Genomic DNA, 13,587 nt, shown 5'->3' with positions numbered 1-13,587 from the left:
ACGATGCTGGCCATGTGTGTGGGCAGAGGGCTGAGCAGAGCCTTGCTGGCTGCACTCACCCTTTTCCTTTTGTTTTTTGTTTTTGTCTTTGTCTTTTTGAGACAGGGTCTCTCTGTGCAGTTCAGGCTGGCCTTGAGCTCACTCTGTAGCCCAAGCTGGTCTCGAACTCACAGTGATCTTCCTGACTCAGGCTCCCTAGTGTTGGGATTACAGGCTTGCACCACCACGCCAAGCCTCACCCTTTTTCTTATCAGTAAGCTTGTTCATCAGGTGGGATTTCCCTGTGTGGTAGAGGCCCACGGTAGCCACCACCACTGCGGGCTGGGTGATGGCAGACAGGCTCCTCAGAGCTTCCTGATTCACTATCAGTTGCCCTTTTACGTGCTCAGTGAGGCACACTGGGGTTGGCATGTGTGTCTATGAGCCACGTCCAACATGTGCTCTGTCTACAAGCGCAGAGGTGGAAAGAGTCAGAATCTCAGTCTCTTGCACTCAAGGAGGATTTATAAAGTTACCCAGCATGAACAAAATTTTGTACATTAGATAGATGCGGGAAAACTCCTGATTTTGGAAATTTATGAAAATATTATCAAAGTTTTTAATTTAATACAAAAGTTATTGTAACAGTGACTTATGAATATCCAGCTGCTCTCCCGACACTAACCTTACATTTAATTTTGCATCTAGAGCATTTCCTCAGGATTTTCTTAAAATCGGAAGTTGAACCCAAGTTCTATCTACCTTGCAGCTGCTCATCCAGTTATTCTGACTCAACCTACAAAGCAGCTCACATAACAGTCACGGATCGCTAACTCAACCCTATTAAGATTCTTACTAAATAATTTACGCCATCTATAACATGGGAAACAGTAAGATTTAAGGAATTTATTTTATATCCTAGGTATCTGTAGAGATTAAATCTTGATTTATGCATTTATTAATTCTAATAACGCCCAAAGACTTTCACAAATACATGGTTCTTCCTTTGATCTTTATTCTTAGGACAATTTCCAGGGATATGAGATGTGTTTCTTCCTCCCACCCACAGTAGTTATGCTCATTTCATTGGAATGAACATCCACAAAACTCATTTCCGTTATAGAAGGTAACTAATATTACTTATTTCTGGAAATTTTATGAAAATGCCAGACTGTGGGAACACGTAAGGTGGCGCCCTGCCCAGGGTGTGGAGCGCAGTGTGCAAGAGCCATGCCCCGCACTGCAGCTCTGTGGGCTTCGTGAATGTGCATGAGCGCAGGGAGGTCTGAGCGCACAATCACAAATATTGGATGACATTAAAAATGATTATGAAATCAGGGTTAGGAAATCAGAAAGCAGATCAAGAGAGCTAGAAAGGGAGCCATTCAAGGGAAACATCTGTGTCTCTTCTGAATGATAAACATCTAGGTCCTTTGCTTCATTCTGTTTTCCCTTTGGTAGAGAAGAAGGAGCAATAGGAACAGGAGGAGCACAGGAGGTGGAGGGTAAGGAGCCGATACAGAGAATGTACTGAAAAGAGGTGATGGGTGAGGCTAGCACCTTCCCAGGAGTTCAGGGGACAGATTTCCCTGGGGCAGGAAAATGTACCTGAGGTCACGGACATGCCTAGGCAGGCAAGGAGGCCATCCTTAGTGCTGCACTACAGGAGATTCTACTGAAGGAAGCTCTGTCATAAAGTGCAGGATCTAGAGTCTGCTCATGAGAGGTAAGGAGTGAGTGGACTCTAAGAAATCACTGAGTCTGCACCACTTCTGAAGGAAGACATCCAGCTTGAAACTAAGTCCATGATTAGAAAGTAGCTTGTCTTTTTGATCTTCATCTCTTACTCTGGGTTCCAGTCTTTTCTTTTTCCCTGCATTGGTGACTGCTCACCACATCTCATTTCTGTGCTTTCCTCTCCTGAAAACTGCCCACAGACACCTGTTACTTCCTTGGCTGCAGCAGGAACAGTTCTGAGCAAACCCATCGGTGACCTGGGTAATCTGTGTCCTCAGACAAAGTCAAGGAAGAGGAAGACAAGCACAGTTTACCCCTTTGTCTCCTGGAGCCTAACTCAACATAAGTCCAGGAGTGGCCTCAGGGGACCTGCTGCCTTGATAAAGTCTGGATTTCATCTGACCTCATGTCCCATCTCGGGCTCAGCTCCAGCCTTTCATACTTCTGGTGAAAAGTAACCACCTTTCCTCACCCCTTTCCACCTGTGCCCCAGGCTTAGAGGCTGCTTGTCCCTAAGAAGAGCTCCTTCAGAGCTGGAGAAATTGCAGAATGGAAGTCAGCATATTATCTGCTCTTCCCCTTGTATAGAGTGTTTGGCTTCTCTCTTTGTGCCTCACTGCATTGCTGGGGCTTTTATGTCAGCTTCCAACATTACTGGGTTTCTGGGTTTCCCCGGTTGACCAAAGAGTGAAAGTACAACAAATTCTGTGATGGATTTAGAGTAATGTGAAAGTGAATGTACTTTGTCCAGGCCTGTGGATCAGCAAGCATAAGGATTTCTGGAGCTGTGTTAGTGGGAGATGTGGAGAAGATTTGACAATCAAAATTATCAACTATTTTGTTAGAAGAGGTCTTAGAAACCCTTTGTTGTTTTAAAAAATATTCTCAGATATAGAATGTTCTGGAATATTTCTCAAGGCTGGGGCTCAGTTTGAGCATCTGGAATTAGGAAGCATCAGACTATTTTTCAAGTATAGTCTCCTGACGTAACAGGACCACACACTGTGTAGCTGATAATTCCCTGCAAGGTGCAGTTTGTGAGAGAAAGGGCACACTCTGCACTCCTGTGAATGCACCAGGCTGCACCAGGTTCTGGTAGTGTACAGAAGGGGGGTTCTGCTTAACATGGGTTGCTCATCCTAAACCTCATACCAAACATTTACCCTTGATTTTATAGTATAAGAGGCAAAGACCTGCTTTGTCATTTACCTCAAATTGTAGAATTCTAAGCAATCTAAATCCACGTATCCTTGATCGCAAACCCTTTTGAGCCACGTTATTATATTGCCTTTTTGCTGACTAAACAATTGTACAAGTAATGGCTTTTTCTGGTATACTACTTTGTTACAGTTTCCTGTGTCATAATGTACAATCAGTCCTGAGTACAATCATGCAAAATAAGCAGCATTGTCTCTATTTTGTAATGGAAAAAGTAAGTCTCTGAAGGTGACTGTAATTCATTTGCTTTGACTGTGCCCTCCATAGTTTCATTTAATGTGAGTGTTGAACTCAGAGTGGTGACACTGAAGTGTTCTGGAATCTTTCAAAGGTGGAGCCTAGAGGAAGTGATTAGGATTTTAGGAGGATATAACACTTTCCTTGAGGTGGGATGTTGTGATTCTCCTAGAAAACCTCAGGTTAACTTTTTAGAGTGACCTTTGACCCCTCTTTCTTTCTGAATCACCATGTGCATTCTCGCTCCCTCACTGCAGGCCTTCTTGACAGGGCTCCATTGGCCATGGTGCGATGTATCTAAACACTTGCCGTGCTCTTGCTAAAGGCTTACTAGATGGGGCCACTCAAGCTTGGATTTTCGGCTTCCACAACTGAGCAGAATAAAACTCTTTTCTATATAAAAGACCCAGCCTCTGATTTTTTTTCAATTTTTAAGGCAATACAAAACTGACTGAAGATAGGTATACTTCCATTCAAATTCCCTAAGGAAGTCACAATGGTGTGAGGCAAATTTTAAACCATTTAAACTCCATGACCTTTCATGTCCTCTGTGTAGGTTCTACACAGAAGGAAATAAGAAGGGAGTATGAAGTGAGAGGTTTGAGATATTCTCTGCTCATCCTACCATACTCTATTCCTTCACGCCCAGAAACTAGTGCATGAAATTTGAAGAATAGAGTCTCTGTTTTTTTCTTTCTTTGTCATAAATTTTTACAGTATTCCTGGGGATGTAATATGTACCCTAGAAATCAAGTTTCAGCTGGGTCATTCTCATGCTCATACTCTTCTTGCCTCTGAAGCCTCTATTTTGACAACTACTTGCATCTGTATCTTTCTTACCACTGATCTTGTCAAGGTTAATTCTTTCACGTACTTGAGGTGACTGCACATTTTCATGTTCTGAGAAAAGACTGCCTTAATTCTTTGTTCAAGCCACAGCACATTCTTAAAAATGTATTTTCCTTTTGACAGCCTGAAATTCAGTCTTATTGTATTCAGGATGTCATGCTACCAGAGATGTATCCACAGCCATGAGAACAGGAAGTGGCATAAAATGGAAGCTCAGTGTATATTAGTGAGTATGTATGAAGTGACCCTGGATATGTAAGAAACTGCACATTTTACTATTTAAATATATACTTTGAAGTTTAGAGGAAATTGTGAAATGCCTATGTAAAGCATTTACTTATTTTCAGTTATATCCACACTTAAGATTACATTATACACACACATTAATGCACATTATTTTTTCCTTCCTTCCTTTCCTATTTCTCTCCCCTCTTCTCTTCTCTTCCCTCCACTCCCCTCCCCTCCCCTCCTCTCTTCTCCTCTCCTCTCCCTTGCCTTCCTCTTCTCACCACTTCCCTTCTCTGCCCTCCACTCTCTTCTCTGTCTCTTTCTAAGAGTCTTGCTCTGTAACCTATGCTGCCCTCAGACTCACAATCCTCCTGCCTCAACCTCCCAAACTGGTTTTAAAGGCATGAAGCACTATACTTTCTGACATCTTTTCCTTACTTTTATAAAATAATTTTAATGAAACTCCATTTTCTCAAGTATATTAGCTTATTATTCTTGAAGCTACTTTGTTGTTTATTTTTTATTACTTGTATCACAATTATTTCAAGTATTTAAAGTCTCTACAAATGAACTATTTCTTCCAGAAGATCTGCTACAACTCTGGAATGAATAACAAGTCTAGTGCTCAGGTCAGGACTTGTTTTTTCTGCCTGCCAGGGCAGTTTGACTAAAGTACCCCTACTGGTTCAGTATGGCCAACAAGGCAGGGACCCCCTTCCTTTATCTTCCAAGCAGGATAAGATATCTCATAGGAGTGGGAGGACACTAGCAAGTCTCTACAGCTCCAAGTTACAGAGACTGGAGCAGTGGAAAGTGAATTCCTGATGAGTGGACCAGAGATTGAGTGTTCCTGCCCTGGGCCCAGCCCTAGTCAGAGAGCAAAGGCTCTAGCCAAAGAATGGTAGGCTGAAACCACCGGATCTGATCACTCTCACTCTGGTTTTATACAGTTTCTGTGCTGACAGAGACCCATGGAGAAGACCAGCAGCTGCTGCCCTTGCCCAGTGGAAGGAGCATTTCCCAGGGAAGTTGGAGTGGATAGAAACACAGTTCTCTGAAGCTCTCCCTAGAAGAACTGATTTTATCTGAAATGATTTGTGGGTTAATTCCAACTTAGATACTGGAAGAAAATTTCTTACTAGGAGATGCACTGTACACGAAATGTTAAATAAATTTTTCCAAGCAAGGAAAGAGTGATGCTGGATGTTGCAGTTCACTACTGTGTCATGGTGCAAAAAATAAGAGATTATTGGAGCCAGTGTCCAATTCAAACTCTGAGAAGGCCCAAAGGGACTGCCTTCAACAGAGACCCCTCCGTGTGAGAGAGTCCTACAGAGATAGCCCCAAACTGAAATTTCTGTGGCTTTTTATTGATAGAACCAGAAAGCGAGGATAAAAGAGAAAAGAAGGATGTCTATGCATGACTTCAGTGAGGGGACAGGGGAAGGACAAGGGAAGGTAAGGTGGTCTGTTACATGACTGACCTTAGGGCTCATTCAGGTAATAAACTATAGTATGGAGAGGGCCAGGACATTCATTCCTTCAGGCAATGTGTTTTCATCCTACCTACTTGGAGTTGTGGTCCTGTAGGCTATTTTTTAATCTCTAACTGTGCATTCTGGGATGTTGTGGGCATGTGGCTCTAAAAGTCCCTTATCTCTGCATATCCATCTTATACATAATTCTAGCCAACGCCCCACAGCTGGCCAGTAAGGCAAATCAACATGGAAATAAAAGAAAACCATTAATGAAACTATGCAATTATAAAACATAGCACAAGGGTGCATTTCTTCTCTTCTCTCCTCTTAATTGATTAAAATATTACAAAACACTATGTATATAATCTACATGCAATATGTATAGAAAATTGCAGGTCTATGACCTGCACAATGTATTGAACAATGCCAGGACAAAGAAGGTAGGTGGGAGGAAAGCTGTGTTGGAATAAGGACATGATGCTAGACATTAATGTCTACTTACAGGAATAAATATAGAGATCTAGAAATTGAAATTTAAAAAGACCCATACAGTTATACTTTCTCCTTTGGTATACTTTAAAGGCATAAACTTATACGAACTCTTAATTATCCTAATGTTATAGAATTTTAACATATATACATTTAACATGTATGACAGTAATAGCACAGAAATGGGAAACACAGTATAGAGAATTATAGCTGTAAAAGTGACTCACAATGATTAAATATAATAATATTCACAAATAAAGTATATAATTTAATATTTCAGTAGAATCAATTTAGCATAAATATGAGGCATATTCTGATGTTATGTAGGGCAAGACCTACCTGAACTAAGTAAAATAAAAGACTTCATAAAAAAAGAAAATAAAAGCACAACCTTAAGCTTTCTAATTTAGACAGTAGAAAAGAAGAACAAGCAACTGTTTATCCAAACAAGGGGGAAAGAAAAAATATAGAATTTGGATATTCGTGGGGTAGAAAGTAATGAAATAGAGAATGAAAGAAAATAATAGAGAGATTAATGAAAACAAAAGTTAGTTCTTTAAAAAGATCAACAAAATTGACAAGCTTTTGGCTAGACTGTCCCCAAACAGCCAACCAAGCACCACTACTAAGGACAGTCACAAAAATAAAACAACAAGAAATAAAACAACCTCAACTCTAATTACTAAAACCAGAAATGAAACAAGAAACAGTGCAACAGACATGACCAAACTGAAAGGATTATAGGGGCAAAATGGTATGCTCAGAAACTAAATTTCATGAGGTGGATACATCTGTAGAGGAACTAAGCAATTTAAAATGGCTCAAAAACTTAGAACATTTCAATAAGCTTTATACTCTTACTAATAAAAGAGATGGTCTTACTAATAAAAAAAAAAAACTACCAATGAGAAAGGCTCAGGCCCAATGACTTCATTGGAAAATTCTACCAAACATCTGAAGAATTAACACAAATTCCTTAGAAAATTGAAAAAAACAGAAAAGATACCATTTTCCCAGTGAGCAGGAAGGCAAAGCTACCAAACTGAAACATCATAATGAAAGTGCTGACCACTATATTTTAGAAGAGAAGACAAAATTCTCAAAAAAAAAACTAGCAAAAGAACCACAAACCCATGAATAAATGGGAGTTATTCCAAGATACAACTTTGGTTTAACCTCAGAAACATCACATTAGCAGCTTATAAAAGGGAAAAATCATGTAGTCATTTCAATAAACAGAAAAGTGGACAAAATTCAACAAACCTTAATTTTAAATACCTTTAATGGACTATAAAGTTTCTAAAGTGGGTAATGTCTCTAATATATTATTTTGACTTAATTTCAGACCTATAGAAGTTTTTAAAAATATACAAGGATTTTATGTATCATTTTTACCCTAATTCTCTGCATGTTAACATCTTAGTACATTTGTAACAAACATTGCCTTTCAGTCCCTGCTGTCTTTCCATTTCTCCAGGTCTTCAACTTTCTTTCAGCAATATTTTGTAGTTTATTGCTAAATATTATATTGTTTGTGATGATGTCCTACATTTAATTTTTTAAATACCATTTTTAGTTTTTATTGTTAGTGCCTAAAATAGCAACTAATATTTGCCTATTAGATTTTTATCCTGCTACTCTGCTAAATTTTTCAATTAATTCTAACATTCTGTTTTGTATGTGGAGGCTTCATAGTTTTGATATTTTTACTTCTGCCCTCCAATTTGGGTGCCTTTTGTTTCTTTGTCTGGTCTGTTTGCCCAGGTTAGCACAATTGGGACTACATTGACAAAAAGTGAAAAGAAACATCTTGTCTTGTTCCTGTCTTAGCAGAAAAGCCTGTTAATCTTTCACCATTGAGCATAACAATAACTGTGAGTTTTTCATAAGTGGATTATATTATATCTAGGCAGTTTCATTCCATTTCTATTTTGTGGAATACTTTTGTCATGAAGAGGTAAAGAATTCTGCATTTTTTTTCATCAGTGGAAATGATCACGTGGTTTTGTCTCTTATTTTGTTAGTGCGGTCTATTACAGCAATTAATTTTCATATATTGAGTATGGCCATGCATTTCAGGAACAAAACCCACCTCTGCCTGTAGCACCCAATCCTTTTTCTGTGCTGTTGAATTAGGCTCCCGAGTCATTTGTTTCACAAAACTTGTATCAATATTCACTGAGGATATTGGTATATTATTTTATTTTCTTGTAGAATCTCTGGGTTTGGGCATCAGGTAATGTTTGCATATAAGGAATTTGGAAATGGTTCTCTCTGGTCAAGTTTTTGATTGAATTTAGTAAAGATTGACATTGATTCCTTAAACAGTTGAATTCCCCAGTGAAATTTTTGCATCTGAAATTTCCATTTTGGAGGAATTGAGCAGGATTTTCACTTAGTAATGTTTTTCCTTTTTAATAATAGGTCTGTTGGATTTTTTGTTTCTTCATGATTCAGTCTTGGTGGAATATATGTTCACAAAATATATCTATTTGGTCTAGTTCATTGTACTTTGTTGGTGTGTAATTTCACTTAGTATACTCTTACAAAAGTTTTCAGGTCTGTAGTAACAGTTATCTTTCTTCCTCTTAATTTATGAGTTTTATTATTTGAATCTTCTTTCTTAGGTAACCTGCTGAAAGTTTTGTCAATTTTGATCATCTTTTTTTTTTAAAAAAAGCTACTGTAAATTGTGTTGATTTTTCTCCTGTTTAATATATACATTTTTCTCCTGTTTATTATATAGAGAATATAAGAACAAAAGGCAACTGGTAACAGAAAAAAACCAATATTGGTTTTTTTCTGTTACCAGTTGCCTTTTTGGGCTTAGTGTGCTTTCTTTCTAATTATTTGAGCTTTAACATTAGGTTGTTTCAGATCTTCCTTCTTTTTAAATTAGGTGTTTGCTTCTATCAAATTCACTGCTTGTCCTACTTTTGCTATAACCTTATCAGGTTTGACATGTTACATTTTTGTTTTGTGTTGTCTCAAGCTGTTGTATGATTATTTTATGACTTTTTCTTTGATCCAGTAATTTTTTCCTCGCAATTGACTCAGGGTCATCTGTAGTTGCCTGTCAAGGGAGCTTCACTGTTACGGAAACATGATTCATCAGCGTGAGCAAGTTAGGAAAAGAGAATGAGAGAGGGAGAAAGGGGGTGGGGAGTGAGAGAGAATGAGAGAGACATAATAAGAAAGAATGAGAATGAAAAATCCGCTTTTGTAAATTTGTACTCAAAGGAACACTGCATATTTATCATATCTTAATGATTTTCAGAAACTCATGGTGTTTGGCTTGGAAGTAGCTGGTGGAATTGCAGATGCATATGAACACCAAGAGATAGGGGTCATGGGGTCCCATTAAAGATGCCTAGCACAACATGCCTTGTAGAAGGAGGGGCAGTAATTCGGAAGATGCAGGAGGAAAGTTCTGAGGATGCTCTCAGAGATTCTATTTCCCAACTTACATGATGGTGCAAGGACATTTTTACATCTTGAAAATCATTTAGTGCAAGGTTATAATTTAGTTACTTTTTCCTTCTAAAGATTTAATTTAAAAAATGAGTCACTAGGGCTGGGATAGTTTAGAAGGGTAAAAGTGAGCAAAGCTGGCAAAATGGGATCTTAGTGGGAATTCCAGAAGGGTAAAAACATGTGAGGAAACTAGTATGGTGAGTTTAATGGGACTGTACATGTATGTCAGACTTGGAGTGGAGAGCACTTGCTGCTTGAAGATATTTGAGGGTAATGGGGGAGCTATGAATCACACACATGGTACAGAAACTTTACATAGGGATGTAGGTGAAACTGCAGGGGTCTCAGCTATAGGGGGAAAGAATAAATCAGAGTTTCAGTTTATATATGTGAAGCTTGAGATATTTATTCCATCCTAAGGTGGGGAGGTCAAACAGGCAGTGAAGTTAGAGCTGTGTATTGGTCAGTTTTTTTTCCTGTGGCCAAAATGTCTGACAAACACAACTCTAAGGAGGAAATGATTTATTTGGCTCATAATTTCAGAGGATCTAACCATGATCAGTGGGCTCCAAATCAAAATATCTTGGCAGAAGGGTGTGGTGAAGCCAAATGTCTTGGTTACTTTTCTCTTGTTGCTGAGACAAAATACCCAAAGCTCAAAATTAAGGAAGGAAAGGTTGATTTAGCTCACAGTTTGTGGAAGTTTCAGTTCATACTCAGTTGGCTCCAAGGCAGAGTGGCATGGCAGAGGGCAAGCGTTCATGACAGCTGAAGATAGCAAAGGCAATAAGAGCAAAAGGGAGGAGTGGCGGAGAGCAGCCTCTTCCTCTCCTTTCCATTGTAAGCAGGCTACCCCCACCGAGGGGGTGTGTAGCACTCACATAATCTTCATGCCCTGCTCTTGCACAGGCTCACGATGAATACAAAGTAAGCACCCTGGCTCCCTGCTAAATCACATAGTTAACCCTCAAAACTTCTCAAATTGGCACAATGAACAACATCTCGGAAGGGGGAGGGCATGTCCTTTTCATCCCAAGATGCAGAAGTGCTGAGTCACTTAGCCAAACCTCTGCACTCTCCAAATTGACACAATGTATGAACCATAAAACCAAATTACTTAATTCATGAGAGTGAAGAAATAAAGTGCAGGAACATAATCTGGGAGTAAGAGGGAAGGGTCTGGATATAGTTCTTAAAGTCACAACTCCACGACCATAATACATAAGGCGTGTGTTCCACCAATTCCCTAGACAACTCCCAAGCCAATGAATTTGACAATCTTAAATGTCACAAGTTGTAAATATGAACATTATATAGATTTACTACAGCCAAAGCAATGCTTTCAAGTAAGAAAATGTCAAAAATTCAGAAGCTATAGTATTAGAAATGAAGATGTAGAGAGATTTCAGAAAACGAGACTGAAGTGAGATGGAAAAATCAAAAGTGTACAATATATAAGTAGCTAGAAATAGAAATGATTGGAGGTAAAAGTGATGGCCATCACTAGAAAATATTGCCAAAACGTACTAATGTGAGGATGGCAAACTGACCATTTGCTATGGCAACGTGAAACATGTCAGGAAGGGACTGACTGTGTAGGATCTGGATGTTGAGGTTATGAAGCTGGTGTAATCACTAGTAAGGAAAGGTTTCAGGCTGAGGTAAGATGATAGACTTCAGAGCAGAAGTAGGTAATGGAAATGGAGGAAGGAGTACTAGATCTATCTCTGCTGCATGTTAGATGCTTCAAAGGTAGACAGCAAGAATACTACAGTGGTAAGGAGAGGGACAGCCAGGTGCTAATCTACTATAGTAAAGGGAGTGAGTGGGAGACCAAGGATGCCTGGAACTAGGGGGTCATGAGTTTTATAACCTTCTGACAGAAGAGTCAAACACTCTAAGTCCTTCATATTTTTCTGTGCAGCTGTTAATCATTTAGTCTTTTTTCCATATATTATTACATTATATGATTATGCTATAGTTTATCCACTTACCTTTTGGTGTACACTTGAGTATTGTTTACTTTCTTGGTTATTATGAAGTAGGTTGTTATAAGTATTCTTTTTCCATTGTATTACTAGTCTATATTTGTATTAGAAAATATTTCTCTTCTTTGTGACATTTTCATAGAGGAATGCCACATTTTGATCATATCCAACCCCTGTTCTTGTTGATTAAATTCCCCATCCCTTCTCTCTGATTAACCTAATCTTGTCTAATGGTGTTACTTCAACTGTCACATCATTTTAAAGATTCAACATATTAGGGAAACCAGGTGAGACTTTCTGAGACTGTCTTATTTCTGAGACTTAACATGGTGATCTCCAGTGCCCTCCATTTTCTGCAAATAACATGATTACATTCTTATTTATGTGTGAATAATACTCCATTCAGTACACACATCACATTTTCTTTATTCATTGTTGATGGAAACTTGGCTATTTTGAGTTATGATGCAATAAAATTGGGTATGTAGGCATATGTATGGTATGCTAATTTTAATTCCTTCATATACATACCAGAAAGTGTTACAGTTGGGTGCTACGATAGTAGTGTATTTAGGCTTTGAGGTGCCTAGATTCTGGTTTTTAAAGTAGGCACTCTAATCTTCATTCCTTGCAACAGTGTGTTTTTTTCTGCACATCCTCATCAGCACTGACTGCTTTTTGTATACCAACTATATGAAGATGAAATCTGCGACTGCTAATCAGGAACTCGGCCAGACTTCAGATTTCCTGCCAAGTGGATGGCAAAGGCTTAAATAAGTGATACAAATAATATGGAGTTTGTGGGTCCAGGAAAGTTAGAACTGTCTTGAACTAAGACAAAGCCTTCTCTGGAGAGCCAATATTTAGAAAAGTGCTGGGGATGTGGCTCAGTGATAAAGCCCTTGCCTAGACTGCTAGGGCCCCAGTTTAATTCCCAGTACCAGAAAAAAATTGTTGCTATTTACCTTTCTAAAAAGTAGGTTCAGTTATTCCATCGTGAATGACAATATAAAATTTTAATCAGTTTGTGTGTTCAATTTCAGTCTTGGAAAGTGAGTTAGGGAGAGTATTACCTTATGAAGTAGAAAAAAGATCCTAAAATGCTTCAACTATATAGTCTATATATAATCCTTTGATTATAGTCAAACAACCTGATTAGCTAAGTCATCTTCAGGAAACAAAAAACTTAATATCACACTTGTTGATTTAGAAACATATTTTAAAACTACAGTAATCTAAACAATATGCTATTGACCTACAGATAGACATAAAGACCAATGGCTCAGAAGAGAAAGCTCAGAATCAAACTGTCACACATAGAATTAGGGTGATCTGACAAACATTCCAAGACTGTATAGTGAGAAAAGGACAATTTCTTCACTACGGTTATTAGTAATGTGGATATTTTCACTCAACTGAATGAAATTAGACACATAGTATAGCATACAGAAAATGAATTAAAAATGGATATAAGATTTAAACCTTAGACCTAAGCCTGTAAAATTGCTAGATAAACTAAAGAATAGCTTTGTGACTGCTATTTTGATTGGATATAGTTTTTTTTTTTTTTTTTTTCTGGTACTGGGAATCAAACTCACAACCTTGCGCTTACCAGGCAAGTGCTGCGCTGCTGAGCTAAATCGCCAGCCCCGATTGGATATAGTTTAAGTGGCTTTCAGTGATTCATATGTTGAGATTTCACCCCTATTGTAAGCTATTGAGAGCATGGAAACATCATCTGACTACAGAGTTTGGAGATCATCTGACTACAGAGTTTAGAATGTCTTTTCAGAAGGACTACAGTGTTTAGAGATGGGGGCTTTTCATTATTTTTAATGCAGATCACAAGAGTGGAGCCTCAGTGATTAAACCCCAGTGGCTCAAAAGAAAAAGGAGAGAGAAACACACAT

Source organism: Chinchilla lanigera, unplaced genomic scaffold (genome assembly GCF_000276665.1).
Source record: "Chinchilla lanigera isolate Chin_1 unplaced genomic scaffold, ChiLan1.0 scaffold00022, whole genome shotgun sequence".
In the NCBI taxonomy this organism is placed as follows: Eukaryota; Metazoa; Chordata; class Mammalia; order Rodentia; family Chinchillidae; genus Chinchilla; species Chinchilla lanigera.
This window is presented reverse-complemented; position numbering follows the sequence as displayed.